We start from the raw sequence: 24,763 nt of genomic DNA, 5'->3' as shown, positions 1-24,763 counted from the left end.
ATAAAGCATAAAGCATCTTTATGATCGTTAAACGTTGTCCATAAAACGTTCCGAAAATAAATTACAAAGTAAATTTCTCATTCGGAGAGTCACGTTCGCGATATGGACGAACAGTAGCCGAGGAAGAATCGATTCTACGAGGGAAAATCCTCCAGGTTGGCATATTTTCGTGTTTCGCTCGATACATTCTCCGTTTGGTCTGCGTTTCACGCTGGGCCACGACAATAATAGGCGAGAGAAGGCGTGGTAGGTTCGCTTAGTAAAAAAATATGCAAATTATTTGGAACTTTATGGGGATGCTTCGAAGTCTGTTGCACCCGATGGTTGGTAAAAACGGTAAAAAGCTGAGAAGAGCCAGCGAGCTGTTACAAGAATCCCGACGACTGGATTCCCTTTCGTCTTTTTCTTCCTCCTAGTTCGGAAAAAACACGGACAAGCCAAGCGTTTCTAAATCCGTCCAACGACCTGCTATATTTAGAAGCAAATGTATTTTTCTCGCGGCTCCGCGCTCTGTGTATCGTGCGTGACTTTTTTATTCTTTTTCCTTTCGAGCGGATCCTTATCTCGTATGGCTCTATTTCATGCCAGGTAAAGAAAGGAAGAGAGAAACGATAGAGAGAAGATGAAACCGGGTGAAACGACGTGTACCATCTAGAAGAAACCGATGGCCATCTTAAAGGTGCCGGTCGAATGTATGAATTTTTAACGAGTTTTCACTGAATTTCGATTTTAACACGTATGGAAATGTATGCCGCGTGTTTACGAAGCGGTGTGACGCCGACCGCTGAAACGAATGCCTGTAATGAATGGTATTTTCATGATAAAAAGGTAAATTGTTAAACGTTCCAGCGAATGGAAGAAAAGCGTTTAGAGGTTTGATGTTACAGTTATACGTATACGTGAAAATAGACTAAGTTTGACCGAGGTAACAGAATTAATTAACAATTGCGTACCAGTGAAGATAGCCGAAACATCAGAAGTAGCTAATATTTTGAAGAATCAAAGTTATTATATATAAGGTTAATTGGTATTCGAGCAACTGTATCGATTGGTATATGTAATTCCATTTAAAAAGATAAACGTGTTTGATCTTGTAGTATTCGAAATGATATGATTCGCACAATTTTAACGAACATTTTAGTAATACACGATACGTGCATTATTTATATTTATAGCATACGCACGTTGATTCTATATGTGTAGAAAGGTTGGAGAAATATTCCAAACGGTTTATAGAATTTCAATGAAGCAATCAGTGAAAGAACAAACAAATTAATCATGGCTTCGTAATATTTTTTAAAATCGTTATATTCATTTCATTCGTCATTAAAGAATATATCACCGCAATCTTTATAAATTACACGCAATCTTCTCTCATCAGCGTCCATGTTTTCCAGTAGAAATTACATAACGTTAGATTGACCTTTAATTATGCTCGCTTATGGAGCCTCGATACGTACATCGATACTCACGTTCTATATACAAATTTCCCATATCCATTAACGAATAAAAAGAAAATAAAGAACGCGAAACTGTTTCGCGTTCGCTTTAAACGCGTAGTTAGGCGATCGAGCTTCGAACCATTGGACAACAGAGGCAACAAAGTCGAAGATGTTGAGATATAATAAATACAAGATGAACGCGGAGGTGTGCGCCTCCTCCAGGTCTGACAAAAACATTCTTGCTCGCTGAGCTGTGAACCCGCCCCCTTAAGACAGCCGGCTTTCGATACTCGTGTGCATTGAACGACGATTACGAGTGTGTTCCCGGTGTTGTGTACGAACAGTACAGAGGTACGTGCCTTAAGATTTTTTACGTCGCGTTCAGCACGATTGAAATTCTTTCACGTGGAAATATTGGAAAGGGAAAACGTACACGCGCGCTTTATGAAGAATTAAGTCTAACGCGTTCCAACGGGACCTCTGAAGCGTGAAAAAAATGACACGCGACACAAACGCAGTTTTACGAACGCCACGAATCACGTCTTCCACTTTCCACTTTTATTCTTTTTTTCTTTTTCTCTCTCTCTAAGCCTAAGCGATAGGTCGATGTATTTCTGTAGAACTCCATTCTCAGTGAGATTCCGTCGAGGAACGGAACGGTTCCTATGAATCGAGACGGTCGCCTACTGATAGGAGCTCTACTTTCTACATGGTAATTTAGGTAAACCGACGAAAATCGATTCATTCGTACGAATTCGCCATTCAAAACTATTCCATTCTATCTAACGAAATTATTTTCTACCTTCTACCATTTTCAAGCTCTACGGTTTGACCCAATTGCGTGGAACACTCGGTACATTCCTGAAGTACAACTTCAGCTTGCACACAGCGATGCCAACGTACGTAGAATTTTCTATGCTAATATTGCGATAATAGTACACATTCCTGAAGCACAACTTTTACCTACACACACAGAGCATAGCAACTTTCCCAATAATAACAGACTGTCACAACACTCGCAGCAGACACAACGCCATCGAGTTCTAAAACGGCATTTCCACATTTTCCAGCTTCAAATATTGCATTACATGGTTTACTACGAACGGCGTAACTCGAATTAAGCAACGAAAGATATCGCGTTACTCGATTTTTTCCTTGCATTAACGGAACAAACTGCGTGCTCGGAATAATTCCGTTTATAACGTGTAACGTTAAGTAATATTTGAGGCTATCGCGAATGGCAGCCGACGGGACCTTGGGACCAACTGTCTCGCTTTGGTGCCATCAGCAATCTTTTGTGTAAACTAATTAATCTGTTAGCAGTCGATGTCATAAAGCAAGAACGCGCGTTGCTCAACCCTGCTGCACGGCTATATGCAATTTTTTTTTTTTTTTGCGTGAAATCAATCGTACGAGGTATTAACGATTCGATCCAACGAATTGCTAGAATTTAGCGGAGTGAAAGGAATGTCAGCGTGTAAACGACGAATGTTAAGATTGTACGACTTTGTTTCGGCGACAGAGAGATAAATAAGGCAATACGAATTCGTAATGGGTGTTCGTAATAAAACGAATCGATAATAAAATTGTACGAATGCAAAGATCAGGCAATTCTGGCAGAAAGTTGTATAATCTGAGGCGAAAGGATTAAGGAAATTTTATTTCACACGGTGTACGATACATAAAACGCGCGACAAATCGTTTGTTTCCGATATTTCTTTGAAGACTTGGTCAATCGCGTGACCAGAGTTCGTTGAAGGTTCATTGGTCCGGTTAAAGAAAGAAAATCGTGCAAATAATTGTCAAGTAATCGAAGTTTCTAATTCAAACCCTCCAATCTATCCTCCATCTGAATGTAAATGTTAAATAATGACAGAGCATATCTTTCTTTTTTTTGTTTTCAGACTGAATTTAAGTATATCGAAATCGGAAGATTCCAGAACCGAATAGCTTACGATACAAATGTCAACGAGTTTTTTTTTAGATAGTAAAGATATTACATTTTGCTATTATTTAAACGCTTAATTATTATTTAATTTAGCTATTTGCATAGCGCTATGTAATAATGCCAATTATACGGGAATCTTAATAAATCGTTGCAATAATGCATTCAGTCACCGTTCACATTGACATTCTAATTTCTATTTTGCATTCGCTGTTCACCGTACCAAAGAATTATTACAATAACCTAAGGAAAAAAGAAACAAGATAGGACAACTTTGCGAAATGTGGTCAGAAACCGAGACGATAAAAATTTTGACAAATTAGTCGCAATTATTTAATTGTTTCAAAAGGAATTGCCTTTAAGTGCAATTCGCATTTTTTTTTTTATTAATTTCTTTTCCACGATTAAACATTCGTTACGATATATTTTGTTCGTTTTTTCTGGAAAATGAAAAATAATTTTAACGAAAGTTCGATAGAAATGCGTAATTTTTACGTAAAACGGCAACTTCTCCCTCCATAAATCATAGTAATGTGCATAAGGAAAACGAGAAAAAAAGCTGAAATCACTATTCCTTAAAATTAGAAAGATATTATATCAAAGTCTGTCGAGCAATATTTAATACCAACAGCAAACTGGAATCGATGAAAAATCAATGCAACTCCTTCAGACACGCTCTGATAGACTTGGACGCCTGAGTCTATCGCAATTCGTCGACTCGAGCAACGCTTTCCTACATAGTATTTAAAAGCAATAGTTACACCTCTGAGTCTCTAGTTGCAGATTTTTCTGCATATACCACTTTCCATGTATGTGGCAACATCATTAGAAATTCATTACTTTTTGCTTCGTTTAACAACGTTTGCTGGCTAGTATTATTCGCGTGGATTATTCTTATCGTTGGAATCACGATGGTAAATAATAATTACGACATGATTATCTTTTATCAACAACCAAGGAATTAATTAGAAAATCAATCGTTCTTAAGATCAACGACATCGTTCAAAATTAATTATATTCGCTGTTCAACGAGTTCTTATTTTCGTTTTATTTTAGAAACAATCGCTCGTGATTCATCGCGCGTGATAATCGTCAACGTATGCGATAACCTCATCGAGGTAAAAAGGCCGCTGCAAAAAACTGGTTCAAAGGCTGTCATCCTGGAAGGATTGAATTCGCTCGGTGTAAAATCGCAGACGTCTCGCTGGTCTCGGCGAACGCATATAGCGAAATTCCATAGCACGCGGCATGGCTGGTAATTTTTGCAACATTTCAAGCGCGCGACAACATTTGGTCGCAACGTGTTACGAGCCACCGATACGATTGGTACGTGCCTGTACATCTTGACCGCGACGATGATTTACGCTGTGCTTGTCTCTCTCATTAGGAATTCCCGTTGAAATAATTCGAGAATACTAATTGAGAACGTTAATGACGAAATCAGAGAAAACAAGATGTATCTTTAGCTGTTTGAAGAGAATCCTTTTTACACGATCGTGATCAGAGAAAATAATATACATAGAGAGGAGAGATATTCCAGTTTCTTTGCCGTTTCACGTTTTTTTGAAAGTAAAGATAAAATTCTGGGATACTTGTCGATGTCTCCGTCACGTTATACAAAGGTTGATCGAGTCGAATATTTGGAATTCTTTTCAATGAAAATAAAAAGATCCTTTTAGAGAACTGAAGGATAACATTTCATTTACAGAGAGTAAATATATAATCGTCTCAAAGATTGCATAAAATAACAAAAGGAAATGTTTGACATTTTTTGGCGAGTAAAGTTTTCTTTTTTAAATGTCGTTACATAATAACAACATTAAACAGCTGTATGTGAAACTTAAGTAATCCCGTTCCACCGTATAGAGTTGCGGCTCTCGCATCAAAAGAACAGTAAGAAGAAAGTTAAATGAAATATATGGTTCTCGTTTGAAAATTATTTGCGTGAAACACGTCACGGTAAGTTTAGATACGCTATTTCACTCTGGTTATAGTTAATAGCGCGTAAAATATGCTTTTATTGCGTTCAGTTCGTTCTCGTTTGTTACTAGACCATCGCGCAATCGCTCATTCATTGCAACGTTGTTCTAAATACGAAAAGATAATCGTTGAAAGACTTCGTCGCAGTGAGAATGGGAATTTTATAACACGCAAACGTATGTTTCACTTTGCGTTAACTTTGATATTCGACCGACCCTTTTCTCTCGTTTCTCGTTCTCCCGTGTTCGCGAAATTATTCAAACTCGAAGCGTGTTCGATTTTGCACGTAAACCTGAATCTAAATCCAAGTATGTGGCGTTCGAATAATAAATCAAAACGCAATTCCCCAAAATTACTCATCCTTCGCCCGACGCAATATTTATGAAGCAGGATTTTCAATTTACCAAACTTTGCCTCTCACTTTGTCCCTCTTCCCATTATCCGGCAAATCTTCATCGCGTTTAGAAACATTTCCAAAGTTTAATATCTTTAGAATTAAAAAAGTCGTAGAAGGGTAAGAAAGGATGTATTTCAAGGTGAATAAATTGTCAGCTGGGCCAAGGAAACATGGTCACGGATCAGCGACAAAAGCAACAGCTATAATGTCGGTCAAAAGACGCTACAGACGAGAAAATGTGTTTAAAGGAACAAAAAGAAGAGCTGCGAGAGTCACGCTTCTATGGAGGCGGCTGCGTGTTTCGAATAAAAGGATTTCCAAGTTGCAATGGCGCCATTAGCCCCGTGACAAAGGAGAGTTTTCGCAGTTGTAACAGTACCATTACCTCGATTGAAAAAAAGGAAACGAGGAGAAGAAAAAAATGGGGATAGCGACGACGAGCGAAGAGTACGTAATACGTTTGGCGAACACGTTGTTCTACGCTTGTTGGTAATTATTGCAGTATCTCTTAATTAACGGGACGCCCGGTGTTTCTCGTATACGTGAATGTAGATGGACCCTGCGATAATTATTCCGATACGCTCTCGAATGGACTTTGCTGGTATGTGTACCTAGTCGGGGTTATCGTTGGTCAAAGAACATCGCGTCGTCGTGACCATGCTAACTAATCGTACAAGATTTCGAACAATACGAGTTTGTTTGGTATTCTAGTACAACGATAAACACCAGAAATTAGTAAACGTTACACGGTTACGATAGGGTTATTTGAACCAGTTGATCTTTCTTGTTTTCAAATTCGATCTCTATTTCTATATTATTTACCGCGTATAACTTCCTATATCGTTATTTCTCTTTACCTTGCTGTGTATAATTTCTTGCATATTACGGAACACCGTTAATTTTTGATACTTTATCGATGGAAAAATGAGAAAATACAGCGTAGTAGGCTATTTTAAGCCGAGCAAAAAGGAAAACGAAAAAGAACCTAGGAAATGACTTAAATTGCACGCGCACCTTTCACTGATCTTTCATCGTTCCGTATAATTTTCTATCCTGTGTATATCTACGGATCATTCTCAACTATCTTTACCAACCAGAAATAAATTCCTCGACCGTTAACGTTACACCTAAGATCTCTGAAACTATCGATAACCAGATTCGTGGCATTAATATGCAACGGCGCGCGAGCGCGAGCGCGAACGCGAACGCGGCGAGGGAAGGGAAAAAGAAGAAAAATGCATAAATCACACTGATATGGCCGTCGACACGGTTAGCAGTCAAAGAACCGAGCACGGCCAGGAATTCAACGGGGCTAATTAACGCGGCCAGTCCCAGCGTGCATAATGAATTCCAGGTGAATTTCACGTCGACGATATCGCGAAAGCAGCCCTATTTCAGGGTCGTCGATTAAGTAACGCGAGATACATCGCTGGATTAATGATCGTTGAACGCATCGGATTCCTGTATCGTTTCCGATTCGTCCCGATACCTCTGGATGACGTGGCCACCGATAAAGCGTTGTCACGCGCGCGCGCACGAGCTTCTCAGCGAAGAATGAAACCGAGGGATGAGAGAAGAGACAGAACGTGGAAAGGGAGAGCGTTGCGAAACGAAGTTTCTTCGGTTCCATTGAAAAGCGACGGACGCGTTAATGGGGCAGACGCGTGTCCCTTCGCGCGCTATATTATGGAAATCGGCGAATCAGGGGTAAGGGAGGAGGCACTTAAAGGGTCGAAAACGATAGATAGAAGGGTGAACGGGTACGAAGATATGTTATTTCGTCGAGATTTCCCAGGATATCCTTCCAGAGGAAGTTTGAATCGAGCATCGACGATTGGTTTTTGGGGATGAACCGACGAAGGGTGTTATTTTTCGATTTCTCTAAGCAAAGCAGTGTATGCATATTAGAACTGTGGTGCTTCGAGAGTGACGGTACTCGAGCAAGTTCTTCGAACAAAGAAGCGGGAAAGCTATTTGGAAGCTTCGAGAAAAATGAGTTATTAAATAGGTAATATTAGCAGAAAAAATATACTGTAGGAAAAAATGGTGAAATACGTATTATATTTGTCGAGTCCTCATTATGATTAGGGTTAGGGGCGTGAAACGAATCCTCGTTTGAACCACACATGGTTGCTATGCAATGGAGAAGACATCGACTAGTGCAAATACGACTGCTACAGAATTTGATAAGTAACCGCGGTAATCAGACACTCGAGAAGCTAATGACAATGGTCAACGGGTTAGTAGGCTTATTCCTTCGTCGAAATCTAAGTTGGAATTGATACCTAGCGTGGAGATAGCAAGACGTTAGTTAACTAGTCCAAGCGCTCGTACATCAGCGAGAGTGACTTTCCGTCACGGTGACGCTGTCGAGGAAAACTATGATGGGGTGTGTCTAAGAACACGAAATCCTCGGGATTCGTGGAGAGATGTCTTCATTCGGGAAGCGAGGGCAATTAACGCTGCTGTTAATTGGTCAATTTGGGACAAAGACTGCTTGTCCGTTTGAAGAACCTTAATTAACAAAATCCTAAGGTTTATAGCGGGTCCTCAGGCTAGCTGAACTTGTGCCGTGTAGGTGGCGACGAGGGCTATATTATTACTCCATACTTTTGTTAGACGGAGCGTTCGTCCCGTTGACCGCGGTTACGTTCGGCGACTGATCGTCGCCTTGAGCCCAAGCTCATTGTTATAAATCTCAAATAAATATAATTGGGTAGAATGACGGTAAATTGTTTAATTGCAGCTGTAGACTTTAATTACAATTTTATGGATTTTCCCGAAGTTCCAAAGGGGAGACTCCGGTGTCCTTTCATCTCCGACATATATTTATAATTTTCAGTTTTACACGTCGAACTCTTCCTTTGACGATTTTGATGTTCTTTTGATACAGAAGTGAATTATTTTGTTTCTTTTTTAAATGGAAGTTAAAGTACAAGTGTGCGGATAATAATAATATTTGTAACAAATTGTTTTTATGTAATCGGTTAATCAATTTTATTGTCAGCGTAATAAATGCTTCTCTTGCGTCTGTTTTCTCATGATGAAATGCAATCACTGTGTCATAAAAGTACGAACTCGTGTAATCACGTTCGCGATATGACCCACTTCCGGTCTAGCATGAGATACAAATCGTCCGTACATCTGCCAGCTTTGTAATCGTTACATTGTCATTCATGTTTGCGCGTAAATTATATTTGCGTAGATAAGACATCGACGCGAGTTCCCATTTTCTTTTCGTTTTCGGCTTCTCTTTGACATTTATTTCCTCGTAATGTTCTCAAACATTTTAGTTCTGCTATTATTACGGCGAAAGATGTTTAAGTTTAAGACGTCGATATTATATCCAAGCAAAAATCGATAAAATTCCTCAAAAGCTAGAAGCGTAACGAACCTCTTGATGTATCCGACAGCCAGATAAAGGGAAACATGTAAGCAAAATTTGCCGAAGCATAGAAGAAAGAAACAAGTTTACGCGATACGAAGAAACGTGCCGAATCGGCCGATGTCGAGAGATATTTCAAAGAAAAGAGGAAGTCGGCAAAAGAATGACACTCCACTTCTTTCATCGTATCTTCTCTATCAGAAAGATGCTGAATTTCCGATATAAGACTCTTGTACGATGAAAGATACTTGCGGAGCATCGAAGAGGAAACGCTTGATCCATTTTCTTCTTTTTCTCCTCGTCTTTCACACCTTCTTCCAATAAATATGTAATATATGTAATATGTAATATAGCATCTTTCAAAAATTCTTACGTAATTCTATTGGATATTTTTAAACAACATTTTATCGTAATTTAATATCATTGGTTTTTGTTAAAAAAAAAATTTTACTTTCCGTGTATTCTTTGCATACGCACACACACACACACACACATGCACAAATTAATTGCGTAGCTACATACTTATCGGCAACTGCTGCGAAAATACTCGTAAAGACTAGGCAAAATTCTACGATAACGTTCATTCGCTATTAAATTAGGCATTTTTATATAAATTTTTTTAAACTTTTCTGTAATTTTGTACTTCTGTTGGAAATTCATTGGAAAATTTTTCAAACCACAAAGTCATCCTCGATCGAAAGTTTACAGAAACGATTATGAAAACGGAACAGTTTAAATCAACGATCTTCTCCCGTCATGCCCAGATGCTCGGACCATTGACTCGGTCGAAAAAGAACGACGCTGGAAGAAAAATATTGGTCGTATCGTATCGTAGAGGAAGAATCAGTGCCATTAAACCCGACGAATTTCGTGGACGAGTTTTCCCGTTCGCCAGGAGCGAACGATAAATTCCTCCGTAACGAATCACCCGATCAAATCCCGTGCAAGTAAAATACTCGTTTTTATTGCTACCATTATCTAGCGAGCCGGTGCGGCGTTGATCTAACGTTTAAAACGCCATAAATATCATCGCTAGCGTCTGACGACTTTGTTGTTAATGATCTTGCATGTGACCACGCAAGATCAGTTTATCACATCATGGCCGCTTTAATCTTCGACGTTGACTCGCTCGGGCATCAACTGATACTATTTTTATAACACAAGCATCGTGATGGAAATTATTACACGAGAGACGTAGTAGCTTACTATGAAATCTTTCATTTTCTCGTACTGATATTACACTGCAGATAATAATGTCATTAATATTTCTATTTTGAATTAGTATTTTTGTACATAATTTCGAAGAATAATCATCACAGCGCGTCGGAATAAAATGAAATTATAATTTATAATTTATAATTTTTGCGAGGCGGCTACGACTGTGGCTACGATAACGAAATTAACGCGATACGTATATATACAAACTTGATTGTTATTAATCGTATACTTTGCTTTGTAAAATTATCTATTTTCTGACGTTAAAAATTATCGCAAGTTCGAATAAAATATAGAAAGATGTTTATTGATACTCGTGATTTCCTGTTTGAATTTTATTCTAAACATCGCGTAGAACGTTACGAATACTCCTCGAACTGACAGCAAGATTGAAACATACAAGTTGGAAGATTGCAGCAGCGTTATACAAATATACGTAGATATGAAAATTTTACTTGACACAAAATCAGCGTTGAATTTTTCACTTCAATCCGCAACGTTACGAAGAAAATCCATAAAAATATCGACGACCGCTTCCAGCAAGTCCAACTCAATGGTCCATTAAAATAAATCCTCCGATAAACCAAAGTACCTCGATTCAAGCCAGGCCGTAAAATTCCAAATCGAAACAAACTCCAAAAGTACCAATCAACGTCTGGAAGAAGTCGAGAACTTTATCGAGCTTTAATCATAATGATATCCTGGAAACGCGTTTATCCCGATGCCGAACATTCGCGGTAAGTTTCCTCGCGCGACACAGCCGAAAGATCAGCGAGGAAAGTTTCCTCGTGCGTCACTTAGGTCCGGTTCGCGTCGACTGCCGGATAAATGTCGTGTTCTTTTCTCGATTTGATGTCCACCTTGAGCCAGGCCAGCCGACAAACGATCCACCTTTCAGACACTTCGATATAAGTAAATATTTTTAATTCCAGCGTGACTAAGGCCGACCAGGCAGCCATTCCGGATTCCAACGTTTGTCAGAGAAAATTCTCTTTTTCCCAGGGGAACCCGTGAGGCACGGCTAGGTTACGCCAATGGAGTCATCGAGGGGAATTCAGGTGCACCACGGTCAAGGTAACAGGGTCAGCAAGGTGCATGTGCACGAAAATAAACAAAGGCGAAGCACGAGCCATCGAGCTCGGAGAAACGGGGCCCATTGTGTCGTGGCTCAGCTGAATCACGAGCCGGCGTGTATTTTTAACCCTTTAAAACCCCGCCGTCGCGTGTTTTTCAGGCTGTTTGGGACCCGTCGTCTTTTCTCGCCTTCTTTTTCGTGTAAAGGGATAACTTGTTCCTCGCCTGACCACGGCTATTCAAGCCGGGTGAAAGTTTAACTTGGCTACGAGGAACGGGCCGGTCTCCGGAGTTTGCCGAGTTTGATGGTGTTTTGATGGCGTTGGACGTAAAGAGGATACGATGGACCGCGAGCTGGTTAAACGACTAAGGGAATTGGAGAAGGGTTCTGGAATTTTCTGGTCTGGTTCCGGTTTGTATGCTCATTATGAAACTTTCCATTATCTATACGCTATTAGCCGAGGATAATTTCTGGTGGAAAAAATACTTTATAACGTCTATTTCTATATTGTGAAATTTCATGCGCTTTACGTGCCCGTATAACAGCGGTAAGAGCAGTATAATTAGAAAAAATAAGGTTTTCAGGAAATTGGTTTGTATATAGAAAGCCTGAACTAAGACGTAGAAAATTCTGTGCGTTTCTTGATTAAGAATTAATTAATGTTTATAAGTCTTCTTCTTGGAACACGTATTCTAGTAAACTTTTGTGTTTGCATCGTGAAGGAAATTCTGTTCCAACAGATGATAAAAGATAAAAGAAAGAGTTGCGATAAATGTAATTTTATTCTACAGCGATCGTAGCGCAAGATTAAAGTCCTTACAGTCATTAGACACACTTCTTATTTTACGTCCTGCTTATGTATTCAGCGATTACCCGTGAACATGAAAAAATAAACATCTCGGCCATTAATTTATTAATTTATGATAATTGCGATTACCATTATGTACGTTAAATGATTTTTTGCTTTCGGATGATTTTATGAAAATATCACGACAGCAATGAGACAGTTGTATTATCGAAGGTTTCATATTTAACGAGCTATACAAGAAAAAAAAACAAAGAATTATATGAATCTGCAACGACCGAACGATCGACTATTTGATTAATGGATAAGTAATTATATTTTAATACCATATAATTACAACGTTGTCAAGAAACTTTGTTTCTTGCGTGTTTACCATTGGCTACTCTGGCTAAATAATTTTTATCTCTGTTCTGTTTGCGATCTTAAACTTGTATTCTCCTTTATTTTCTTGCTCGTCCGCTATTTGTCTAACAATTATCTTATGAAGATAATATCTGTGGTTACCTGCGTTTTTCACCTTCACTAATTGGGATAATTTAAAGTTAAACGTAGCATAAATAATTGTTGAGATTGTTATCTAATATTTCACATAAGCTGTAAGTTGTGTATTTTAAAAACGGTTACTGTATTATTAACGATTTTTTTAGTAATTAAATACAAATTTAGAAATTTTTGATCGATCCGATAAAGATTGACAATTTACTTTCAACGACGATAATTAACAATTCTTTTCAGAAACACTAATTTAATTACGGATTTAAAAAATTTTAATTTCTCAAATTAATTACTCAAATAAAATTTGTATCCTATTTACTATTTACTCTGTCACTTTGTTTCAAACAACGTTATTCAAATAATAATATATTTAGGAAATATAAATTAATACTTGTCGTTATATTTGCCGTTTAAATATCTGTTATTTAATTTTACCAAGAAAATAAAGCTGTTCTTTCATGGTGCATGGAATTCCTACTCCCAAACCGTACAAATCAGACAATTGTTATCACCAACGGTGTTTGCTTCTATCGCAAGTGTTTATATTCTAATGTCTAAGTCTAAGTAGATTTCTTTTCCTACTTCCCACTAATCTAATAAGAAAATTTGACTACCGAGTTGCTTCAAGGATGAATAATACCCGCTAATAAGTTTGTTTCTTACATACAAAAGTTTTACGATTATTTATTATTCTTTATTGTTTGAAATATTCAAATATTTGGCAAATCGGTAATTTGCGAATAATTGATTTCTGAAAATAATACAATAACGTTTATTATCGAACAGAACTTTAATTCTGTTTCCTTATCGACTCTAAATAAAAATTTCCATTTTAATCTTTTCCATTTTAATCTCTCCGAGAAAGAGATATTGATTTTCCTCTCTACTATCCCCGATATATACGATATACGATATAAAATCGAGCTCGGCAACTTTCGTTTCGATAATTGTTCGAATAACATTTTTATTCCATTTGTTACCCCGTCTTAAGTTAACCGATATCTTTTCTACGACGCTGTATCTTTAAATTCTCAAAAGGTGGCAATTTTCTAGCGTACAAAGCACGAACCGTATCAATAGAATCTCCTAAAACATGCTCTGGTACTTTTCCAACGGCGCCCCATGAGAACATTCGTGTCTAACTGGCTTCAAACGATTTCGTGCGCATGCCAGAGCTAATTAAATCCCGGACAATCATTTATCACCTCGTAGGCAATGTGGCAAACGAACGATCCATATGTCACTTAATAGGCCACCCTACAAAAACATTACAGCAGGCACGCATCAGATCGAAAAAGTTAACGTATTATTGCCAGACGCATAAATTCGTTGGATGGTTAGGCGTCGCCGGGGAGGACGGTCTCGAAACGACGTAAAAATACGTGTACACAAGTGGACGCGGAGATTAATGAAAACGTAGAAGATAAAAAAGATCCACGAGGACTGGCGGGAACACGTGCGGCAAACTAAGGGATCTAATAAATGCCCTTGAGGAACGAACGGGATCGTCGAGCCTATTAAAACGAATTGTTACGAGAGATCGGAGGCGTACAGTAAGACGTATCGTAGAATAACGCGACATCGATCAAGATACGAGTTATTCTCTTTTATTGATATAATTACACTGGCTCGCGAAAGTATTTGTACGCTTACTGTAAAAAGCTTTTACGTATGTATATTATGCGTTATTATTAGTCGGCGTATTTTTATACGTTTGTGGAAAATTTCAAGGTATAAAGATGTGTATATAGAACGCGTACTATACGAGAAAACTCGGAAAGTATTCAAAGCGGAATATTTATTCGAATATTTAGTAGGTGGAAGAAATCTCTATTCAGAGTGCTGCTCTGTTTCTTTATTTACGTTCGTGTAAATGTACAGCATAAAAATCTGCAATTTCCTTTTATTTTACCGATAACGTATTATGTGTTTTAATGTAACGTGGAACGTCGTTAGATTAAACAATTAATACGTACATATACTTGGAGACCCACAGCGATGAATAAAACGATATCAGCTGTGATAGTTGGCTCGCGTCTTTCGTTTATCTACGGTCTTCGATACGCGTATACGTGTTCCACGTTCATTGTTTTCATGTCGAATGTAGATGCAAAGGGGGAGAAACGTTTCACGCTCTCGAAACACGCTTCCGACGAAGGAATCCATAAATCATGGCCTTTTTACGAGACCGTTAATAACAAGCGCGAACTTAGAGCTACTGAAATAATGTGTAAACCAAGAAGCGCCTACCGCAGTTTGCTTTGACGGTTTTGCGGGCCCGACGAGTACACCGGGTGGACAAAAAAGAGAAACGAATATTTTAACATTGGGAATAACGATCGGCTCATCTTGATTCAATAAAGAAGCGATAAAAGTTATCGTCAGAACTCTTTCGTATAACAATTTACAAAACGAATAATACTAATAAATCGACAAAGTTATACGTTATCGACCGCCTTTTTATAATTTTACGATCCTACGAATAGAATATCATTATTCCGTGACGTGGTGATTTATAATTTGAAAAATTTGTTTGTAAAATTTCATTGAATTTAGCGCGAAAGAAAATTCCGAGTTATTCGTAGCGCGTAATAATTTATGACTCGTGTCATAATAAGCGACACGTTGTTTGTCATTTCTCGGTGAAATGTAGGACACGTACAGTATTCGTAATAGACGCAAATAACGTCTAATAAAATATATCGAGTTCGAATCGATAACAATAACTTATCGTCGCGATTCCCATTTCTTCCCCAAGGAATAAATCAACGAACTTGAAAGAGCAACTTGGACGGGCGTCAAACGCAACGTGAATTTACCGACTTGAGGAAAAGAAGTTAGAAATTCGACGTTTACAAGCGATCGCGATCGGAGGAAAAAATTTATCTTCGTGCACGTATATTTGACGCTGTATGTTTGATGTACTGCGTGAATTATGAAGACACTTATCTCACCTAACGTTCGTCATAAATTTCTTTTTCAGGGCTAACGGTTATCTTTTCTTTTGTCGTCTCGTAATCGTACAAGTAAATGGTAGGTATAGCACGCGTTTTTCAACATTTTTCTTTCAAAGATCGCGACACAAACGAATCTTGCGATTCAAAATCTAAATTGAAATGTTGCAATCTCAAAATTCAAATATATCGTAATACGAAAAAAAGAAATTGGATTTTTCAAGTTAAACCTTCTCTCGGAATATTTGAAATTCAGATTCGAATATTAAATTTAAACAATTTTACAAGTTCTCGTTGGCAATATCCAGTTCTCTTAGCAATATCGTTATACGCGTATTTCATACTCCATTTATAGTTTCTCCATCGCGATTGGAACCACAAGAACAATAATTGAAATCTTAAACGCGTTAAGAATATCTTACGCTACGAATCCCTAATGTCGAAGATCCATTCAAGTTTCTTCCCTCCCATCGTAAACACTTTCTTCTCCTTCCTTTTTGCCCTTAATACCATGATCGAGTATGTTTCGAAATGTTTTCCTTACCAGAACCATTTTATCACGAGGTTCACGCGCCGTTCCTCGCGCGCGAATTTTACGTATAAATCTCTCCTAATACGTGAACCAGCTCACCCTACATTCTGCCCACCCCCTCACTCTTTCTTCTACTCTTTGTTTGAAATTTATCGCGGTACGAGCAGCATCTGCCGCCGCTCCAAAGAAATCCATAAATCGAATAGTTTTGCACGCCACGGGATAACAAGTTGAGCCAAGATAAGCCGAAATAACTTCAGAAGCCGCCAGCTTTCGACTGCCATCGACTAAATCAACCGTGCCGCTCTCGAGAATTCCTTGCTTCATGGAGGAATCTTCTCCATTGTTACAAAAGATTATTCGCTCTGTTAAAATGACGTATCTGTTACGGTGCTCTCAGGCTGTCAAGTATACATATATCGTCGATATCTCAAGGTTGGCAATTAAAAAGATCAATATGTATATTGTCAATACAATATTGTCAATATTATACAACGATGTTGAGAACCTTGAAATATTGCCAATATTATTGGCTGCTTGAGGACACCTTTAGGAAACGTATATTACGTTTGAAAAAAGAAAACAGTTCAACACGTGGTCTGTTTAACATCGCTCGTTATGATATCGATCACGCCGGTGATGGATTACGATAGAATTCGTAAATTGTCGTAAAACAAATTCGAATTAAATAGATTCTTTGCTGTGATATTTTTCTTTTCAACGTGGTAAATATTTTCTGTACAGAAGAATGTTCGATAGTAAGGATGCAGGCTCTAATAACGTTACTATCGACGCTTCGTCAGACAGCAATTAAAAGACACAAGAAGAGACATGTTTCCAAATGAAATCATCCCTAATCCTGACCTTGATCCCTCTCTTTTCCCAAGAAAACGAAAAAGGTAGAAAGATAGGAACTTGCCCCTTGAAGTATCGTTTAAAGGATCAAAACTGATACAATTTGGACACCGTTACAGCCTACGCGCAATGCACCTATACCACCCACGATTAGGAGGCGTAATATCAGGCGAAACGCTCGATAACAAGGGGAAGGGGCCAAAGATAAGCCAGACGTGGCTTCTGTTCGTGGTCTCTCTGTGGTCGACGATCCTCGAACCTCTTTCCATCGCCGTTCTAGCAGCCGTAAATATTATTCCCACCGGGACAACGAAGCTTTTCCTTCGATAACGTTGCCCCGTGGCATGTCAAGTAATGCGCCCAACTGTCTGGAAACTTTTGGCCCCGGGCCAACCTGTATGTAAGTACGTAGATCGTCTACAGAATTTTCAGAGATAAAAGGACGAGCTTTCTGCGTGCAACATCTTCCCTCGAGCACGACGATGATCGAGCTTTCATCGCGTTTTCTCTTACGGCAGCCTCCACAGAGATGCTCAGACAGCTCTGGAACGTTCGCGCACGCCGACACCTTTGAAGCTTGAATCGCTTTATGCCGCAGGCACGTGACCGGAGGCGTACACGTATTTTTCTTCGTAGATCTTTTACCGACCCTCTCTCGTTCCTCCGTTTCTTTCCTTTTCGTGGTTTTTGAGTCGGTTGACGAATATGTCGGTTAGACCTGTCCCGGGATTATTTAGCTGCATGGAGTTTCAGTTGTTAGAAGTAGACTACGTACTGCGTGTGGCATACGATTCTCTAATTGTACTCAATCGACTATCCCTTAGTCGACGATCAGTCGATGATCGTTTATTAAATCAGTATTACCTATTAAATTTTGTTCTATGGCGAATTATCGATCACGTTAAAGAAGAAAGAAATTGTTATACGATGTGTGTGTGTGCGTGTGTGCGTGCATGGGTATTTGATGTTACGAAGATTTCTGATAGAAATATGAACATCTTGTTGTTAGCAGTGGCGAATAATCGGAATAATCTGTGATTTTCTTGCACGAGTTTAAATTTGAAAAATGGGTCGTGCAAGTTGCTGAAAATATAACATTTGCGAAAGATTCAAAGTATCTCAGAATTTTTAGCTTTTATATAGGGATAGAAAGGATAACTGCGTTGGTCAGTTGTTAGCGAAATTCCAAATTTTATACCATTTAAAACATGTCGATGTTTGTTCTCGACAAGCTGTTGAACGAGTTACTTGACCGTATCTAACAATTAGCAGGGATTACTGTGGCGACCTATATAGGAGCTCCGCCTAAAGTGTTACAGACTGTTTTCTCCGAAAGTATTAAAGATAACGGCAATTTTTGTTCGTGTGTTAGGCCCCGTTGATGTCTTCTGTCTGAAAGGAAAGAAATCGATACTTGATTTCTAAAGGACGGAATAAATCTTTCGAAATCAAACGTCGGCTGTTATTTCGGACCTTTGATCTTTGGTAGGAAATATATTAAACGTATTTGTTATTCGAATAGAAACAACGAATCCATCTTTTCGTCCTAAATTTTCAGACTAAATTTGGTTGCGATCTTCTTTTTCCTTCTATATCGTGAAATGATTTGCAAAGTTCATTGAACAGTATTGTTTAAACAGAATGCGATAATATTATCGGAACAGATTGCAATTGTAAGAATCACATTGTTTTTGCAATTCATTGATGGATTTCCATGTAATTAGCGTTCCATTGCTTACTAAATTACGTATTATCAACGAAAGATAATTGTTCGCTCGTTTCAAATTTGACCCAGGTTTAATCATCGGTTATGATGTTTTACCTTGAAACGGCTTATGGCTGTTGAAGTTTGTTTTAACGCACTCCAATTAGGGCGTTGAATGTTTGTGGAAATAAATGTCAAAATAAACGAGCGCAAACGATATGCGAGAGATGTTCATGGTAGTAAAATAATGGAACGAATTGCGAATATTTGCTGATTGATATTACAGCGTATAGAACATATCGTGTCATTGCTAGAAAATGTTATAACAAATATTACGTCACGAAATAATCCAAATATCTAATGTAGAACTTATAGAAACATTAAAATAATAATTCATTATTTACTATTATTTACAATATGTTACCTTTAACGTAACGATCTTCTTAAAATCTACCTACTGTTGAGATTCTACGAGTATGTTACGAATAAAGTACATACGTCGATACGGTGAAATGACAAATTGAATCCACGCAGCGAGAAATAAGAGATAAAAGAAAATTTCAGAAATATAGATATACAAAGTACGTAATCCGTAGTTTACATGACATTAGGGAGGGTCAACGATTTATAAAAACTGGGAAATAAAATATCACAGAGGGTTAACGATCTTGAAAAAAACCTTGACACGAACGAAGTAACAGGCGTGTCAGCGATACGGTCAGCCGCTAATTGCGTTTAACGTGGCGTGCTAATTATTCTCGATGCGAATTATTAATTACCTACGGCTCGACAAAAATATCCCCCGCCGCCACTCTCGTTTTTCTCGCCAGGGTAATTGAGTATAATCGAACAATTAGCACGCGCCTATCGTTACTGTTTATACCGGGACGCGATAAAATTCGCGGTGACGAAAATTTTTCGCTCGTTGCGAATGTTTCGCCTTCGAAGATTATGAACGTACGTTACACGATCACGTTCGTCGAGCTGCGGAAGCGTAATGCTCGTTATTGTTGCGAATTATTGCGGACGCGAGAAAACAAAGCAATTGCGCAATCGACTGCGTTGCGGCAATTAACGGACGCCTCGTGTAAGAATTTGAACGAACAACGCAATAATCGTTCGTGATTGAAGGATGCATCGTCGATTCGCGTATATCTGAAAGTTTGCATTCCGGTGAAAAAGATTTTACTTTGAAACGCAACTCGAAAAGCATTATCGCAGCGAAAATAACCGGAAGATGCCAGCAGGGTTAAAGTTTGATACAAAGTGAAACGACCAAAGGATTAATTGGCAGGCCGTTTATTCGAGGAATGCAAAATTTTGAAATCTCTGCCAGCGTGGCATGCATCGCCGTAAAAGTTGTACAAATCTCGCCAAAAGTATATAAACTCGTATGTTTTCATTTTTCCTTGGTTTATGCTACACGAATATCCACTTCGAACGTAACAAACGTTTCGCTGTAATAACATTTCTACAGAGGCAACGTTCGGTTGATTCTCAATCGATCTTGGGGATAATTCGGTTAAACGGGCGATCGGTTCAAACGATCGCATCTGTTCTTCCGTCTAACTGGTTTAGTTGACGAATTGACCCAACTGTTAACCCTCCTAGACGCGTGAGACAAGCTGCGTTCGTGGCCAGGATTTCGACCATGTCTTCTATATCAGTCGCTTGCGTGTCCTGGCCAACATTTACGTTTTCTTTTTATCCAACCTTTTTTCTTCTGGTTCACTTGAAGCCGAATCGACTTTGAAGTGGCGACCATTAGCCAAGCTTTGGATCGGTGTTCTGCCGGCGAACGAATAAAGTTTCGTCGATTATATACGTCTTAACGACTGCTACGCTGTAATCTATTCGAGGCTAAATAGCTTTGATGTATACGTATGGTCTTTAATACGACTGATAGAATACGACGCTCGTTTCAGGCCAATGCTGGCAATTTCCACTTCGAACTGGAATTTGGAACGTTAAATGCCCTCGTTAATAATAGTTGTTAATTTGTAATTGTGAGATACGACGTTAAAAGTTATTACAAGGTTCGACGATGGTTTTATAACCCGTAATTCTGTTTGGTTTTTCTTTGTACGAATTTGTTTCAAGTTGTTCGATCAATATATATATATACAGACTGGTAGAAAAATATCATCGATAACGAAACAAGACTCTTTTCTTCCACAAGTTTCCCATTTTCTCCAGCGCGTCGAAATTCAAACCTTATCCCGAGTTCCTTCTAACGCGATCCACGCAGGTTCTAGCCTTCTCGGCGACGAGGCAAAACCCGAAGAAAATATGGTAACGATTTAACAAACAGAACTGCAGGTCCTTTTCAGGTTCGAGAAAAATGGTTGGAGAAACGTAACACGATCCTACGGAATAATGGTGGACAGAGAAACGAAGCTCGCAGAGAAATATCTGATTCTATCGTTCACTGGACGACCTTAAGGCCGACTTTAGAACGCCCTTTGGAGAGTTGTCGTGGACCAGTGAGTCGTAGTGAGACGTCGCCTTCTCGCCGCTCGTCGCCAGTTTATGCTCAAACTCCTCAAGGTCGCGGAAAAGTCGAACTCCTTCACCAAGTGAAGGTGGCCTTTCGGTCTCCGCTTGGCTAATCGAACGAGACAATGAACGCGCCGCAACTACTTCTTCTGCTTTTCGAGAGGCTGTCGCTATTTTGCGCCGCGGAGCAGGCGATCCTCCGAGAACTCTCGTCCAACTTTGTTTATGAAGTACTCGAAAAAAATGGACTCTCGGAAGAAGCTTCTACGTATTACGACGTTCCTTAAACGTTCGTTGGAACAACCGTCTTCTTAAAATACATCCGACGAGACGGCGCGGCGTTTCAATGGGCTGGTTGTTTTGCCGCACGTGTACAGATTTGCCAGTGAAATTAGTCCTTCGGTTTTCCTTACTTTCTAAGCAAACGCATTCCATTTACGCGGGCTCGTCGAGGGATAAATAGTTCGTGCAGCTGGTGGTCATACGTGTGAGAAGTTTACCAATCTTCGTTAATTTTCGCGTGCGTTTCGTTTAGGCAATAAGAGTTCGTGTTCAAACACACAGGAGTTGAGGAAATCATCTATTGGCTATGCTTCGTGCGATGAATTTCAAATTCTTTTAGCGACGTTGTTAAACGTATGATAAGAACGTTGGAAGAAGTTTCTATTGTTCGATACTATTTTGCTGAAAGAGTATGGAGATGGTTTTACGACGCCGCTGACTTTTCGCACTGGAAGAGATACGCTGGAACTCGTTTTTCGACTTCTAAAAGTTTCTTTGACGTTGCAATAGACCGGTGGTCAATGATACGGTTTAATTAAAAGAATCACGTGGGAAAGCGACGGCACGGTGCGGCGTCGGGGAACATTGGCCGCTTTAGCGGCACCGGTTCGAGATTAAAATTCAGTTTCCTTTCACGAGTGCTTGCGCCAAGTCGACGCGACCGTGCAATGCTAATACGATTTCAAAGGGGGGACTCTGGCGAACGGCCGTTTCAATTTTACGAATCTTTCACTTACTTTTCGATTCTACCTCGCCCTGTCACGTGACACACGATCGTCGCAGCTCGTCGCACGGGTTGTGAAACAGTGTCAGTGACCGACAGCCTAAGGCCACCAGACCGCTTTGCACCGAGCATCGTGTCTCAAAGTGATTTAAGTATCGTTCACACCCGAAAAGAGAAAAAAAACGAGGCTTTGATCTCGTTCGACTAACGTCTTATCCGTATACTGTAATTTTTCCTTTATTTTAAATTCTATCGCTAATGCCTATTCCATTAGATATAAATTCAGTTATCAGTTTATCAGTCAGTCAGTATAGTCAGTCAAATTACAGTTTATCGTTAGCAGCAATTCGAGTACGACTTAACTGTAAATCAATTTCGTCAATTAGAAGCAGACAAACGGATAATTGTAAATTTTATTACGAACGAGCCTTTACAATCTCATAAAACGATCGAACAAATCTCAATCAAAAACAATCGCAAACAATCTCTGAAGATACGCGTTTAATACTACAACTGTAACGAAGCTTTTTTCTAGAGTAACAGAATCCAAAGACTGTTTTTAAACGTTCGAGAATTGCCCGGAACTGGCAATTCTCTGCCCGGAAAATAGCAAACTTTTGGTTAATAAAGCGCCTTCGTATCTAATTCGGTAACATTGTTATTTTCGTAATTTACAAAGCTAATTTCAATCACACACTTTCTCCAATTTCTACCTAGGTCTCGTTAAATCCGAACAATATATCCAACCCGTAAAAATCCAATAATTCCCTGACTTCCTCTTCGTAAAGACTGGCACAAAAAAAGGAAAGAAGTTTCGTCTGAACTACAAGATATCGAAAGAAGTTGGCTGGTTTCTTCGGCGAATTTCCGTCCATCTTTATCAAACTCCTTTGCCCAATAACATCGTATTCACGGTTCAGAAATCCAATTACACAGTTCTCCCTAGTTCGTTCTCTTCTTCCAGCGCAGGCCAATTAGCCCAACCGTCTTCTAATTAACATTTCCAGCGAGTTTGCTTATTCGTCGATACAGTTCGAGGCTCCAATTAAACGTCGAGAAAGAGAGAGGTGGCGGCCGTGTTTGTAGAAAAAGCAGAGCATAAAAGTCGAGCATCGGTGAACGAGAGTACCATATATCCTAAGAGACAAACGATCACGGTTTGGCCTGCGGCTGTGGTAATCCGTTACGATGGATCGATGTAACGCGAGACGAAGAGATCGTAGATCGAATCGATGGCGGGCAGATCCGCGATGAGAGTTCATTCGGTAGGCCAACGGTCGCTGGCCCTGAGAAAGCCTCATCCCTCGTCGAGATCGAGTTCGAGACGCGGTTTGGCACTGACCCACACACTGGTTGGCCCACTTACCACGGCTCCACGGCAACATCGTAGCCAGTGTTGCCAGTAATTATATCCATGCCGTTTACCCGAGTTTTTCCCTTTTGACGATTTGAAATTTTTCTTAGACGGTCGATGGTACGTTAAGGACCACGATGGATATTGCTCGAATGGATATCGAGTGAAATTTAAAACATTTACGATTTCTAATAATACGATCGATACAAATAAAAATGAAGTTCCGATAAAGAGACGTTTGTATTAACAATAAAACAAAAGTCCTTTACTCAGATTAAAAAATCTGCTTTAAAGTAAAACTAAAATAAGATAAGTTCGGTACAGCTTACAATTAACGTTTAATAATTATGACAATGCGAGCAAGAAAATAAAATTGCAAATTCCGATATCGAAATTGTAAGATCTGTTAGCGGACAATGTACGGTGGGACTTCGTTTTTCGTCGTAGTAAGACTTTATATTCTGGTAAGGGAATTTAACATTTCTCGTTTTTAAGTATCTTACGTCTACGACTTTCGTTAGTTCCGTAACGTGTTACGCGAGCAGCACGTAGGAAGAAAGATCTCGTTTAAACGACATTTTATTGCCAGAAATTTGGTTTTACGATGAAACTTCTTTCAGAGAAGAGAAGATCAAAATTATGATCAATCGAATATTTCACGTTGAGAGAACTCATATAGAATATGAGAGAGAGAACATAAAAATTACTTTATCGACAACGATATATGAAAAAAAGTTCTAAAATTCTATCGCATAACTCCTATGAAACAACAAAATACAAATCTCAACTCAGCTAATGAAAAAACCATGACTCTTTTAACCAACTTCCATAGTAAACAGCGCACGTTCAAAGAAGAATCGTTATCAGCGGATGTCGTGACAGAATACTAACGCAAAGACGCTACAAACGAGGCTAAACAGAATTCATCAAAGCTGCCTCTGACCAGCCAACCAATATCTTCGATCTAACCCTGTACACTCGGCGATTAACGGGGCCGATCTTTAAATAGAAACTACACCTGTGATGATAACAATTACATATAGCAAGTGAAACGGTATTCGCTAAGAAAACACACGCGTATGCAACAAACATCGCAAAAATATAATCGGAATCGTCAAATGC

General features: G+C 39.1%; 1 protein-coding gene and 1 long non-coding RNA gene across 3 annotated transcripts in view; one reads left to right on the top strand and one right to left on the bottom strand.

Annotated features, from left to right (window-relative positions):
* LOC117166650 (uncharacterized) overlaps positions 1-24,763 on the bottom strand; it is an 89,952-nt gene that overhangs the window by 23,004 nt on the left and 42,185 nt on the right. The gene's annotated exons all lie outside the window — the stretch shown is intronic.
* On the top strand, positions 10,790-12,786 carry LOC143302606 (uncharacterized). The gene is made up of 3 exons (XR_013058232.1): positions 10,790-11,101; positions 11,297-11,438; positions 11,599-12,786. It is a non-coding gene; the product is annotated as an uncharacterized LOC143302606 (long non-coding RNA).

Source organism: Bombus vancouverensis, chromosome 4 (genome assembly GCF_051014615.1).
Source record: "Bombus vancouverensis nearcticus chromosome 4, iyBomVanc1_principal, whole genome shotgun sequence".
NCBI lineage: Eukaryota > Metazoa > Arthropoda > Insecta > Hymenoptera > Apidae > Bombus > Bombus vancouverensis.
This window is presented reverse-complemented; position numbering and strand designations above follow the sequence as displayed.